This window comes from Pyxicephalus adspersus, chromosome 6, assembly GCF_032062135.1.
Source record: "Pyxicephalus adspersus chromosome 6, UCB_Pads_2.0, whole genome shotgun sequence".
Lineage (NCBI taxonomy): Eukaryota > Metazoa > Chordata > Amphibia > Anura > Pyxicephalidae > Pyxicephalus > Pyxicephalus adspersus.
The window spans coordinates 97,680,135-97,680,967 of NC_092863.1; the positions used below are offsets into that span (position 1 = coordinate 97,680,135).

At 43.1% G+C, this 833-nt stretch overlaps 1 protein-coding gene across 1 annotated transcript in view; it reads left to right on the forward strand.

Moving 5' to 3' along the window:
• Positions 1-833, forward strand: part of NDUFS4 (NADH:ubiquinone oxidoreductase subunit S4) — an 86,221-nt gene that overhangs the window by 1,050 nt on the left and 84,338 nt on the right. The gene's annotated exons all lie outside the window — the stretch shown is intronic.

Here is an 833-nt window from a genome sequence, read left to right on the forward strand (position 1 = left end):
GAGATGTTGTGTAGGGAGGAAGGTTAGTGGGACATTGTGAGGAGTGTGAAAGGTTGGTTGGACATTGAGGGACCTGGAAGGTTAGTGGGGCGTTGAGGAAGACAAGGCAGGTTTGTGAAGCATTGTGAGAGTTTGGGGAGAGACAGTACAGGGGGTCACAACTTGGTTGTCATATCTGTCCTCTGGCTTTAATTCTTTCTAAGCTTTTCAGTACCAAGTACCTAGTTTGGGGTCAGGAACTCAGACAGACTGAAACAGACCCTGTCATGAAATGTTCTGAACAGCTATCCTCCCATAAAATTCTATACACATTTAATGTTTATTCAGCGTGTTATTTACCTGTAAAAGTCTCCCTGTGCTCATTATCTAAAAGTACTAAGACCACCGCTGGTTGCTGCCATCTTGAATGTGATTTCATGTGAGTCCTCATTCTTTCCTTTGCATCTATGTAAAAGGTTTTGATAGCAGGAGCTGGGTCAGCACAGATAGTAGACATCCCCTGAAGAAGGGAGGACTATGGCATATAAGAAGGAAAAGGGGACATGCCTGGCACCTTGCTGACCTTTGTTTACAGGCACATGAATAGAATTAGATTAGATAAATTTCAAGTGAATAGAAGAAATGCAATATATTGATCTCGGCTCTGGAGAGATTTTGTTAAGAACGATAAATCCTAACTATGGCTTTTAAAAATGATTACAGTTGTCCGCCCTATATATGATGGTCTGGTCCTCTTCCTCTCCATTGCTGCTATGTGCATGTACTCTTCATGGGCTCTCCTACCAGTGGGTATGTCCTGTCCTGATGACAAGGCCTCCGGTTCTGCAGTTTTT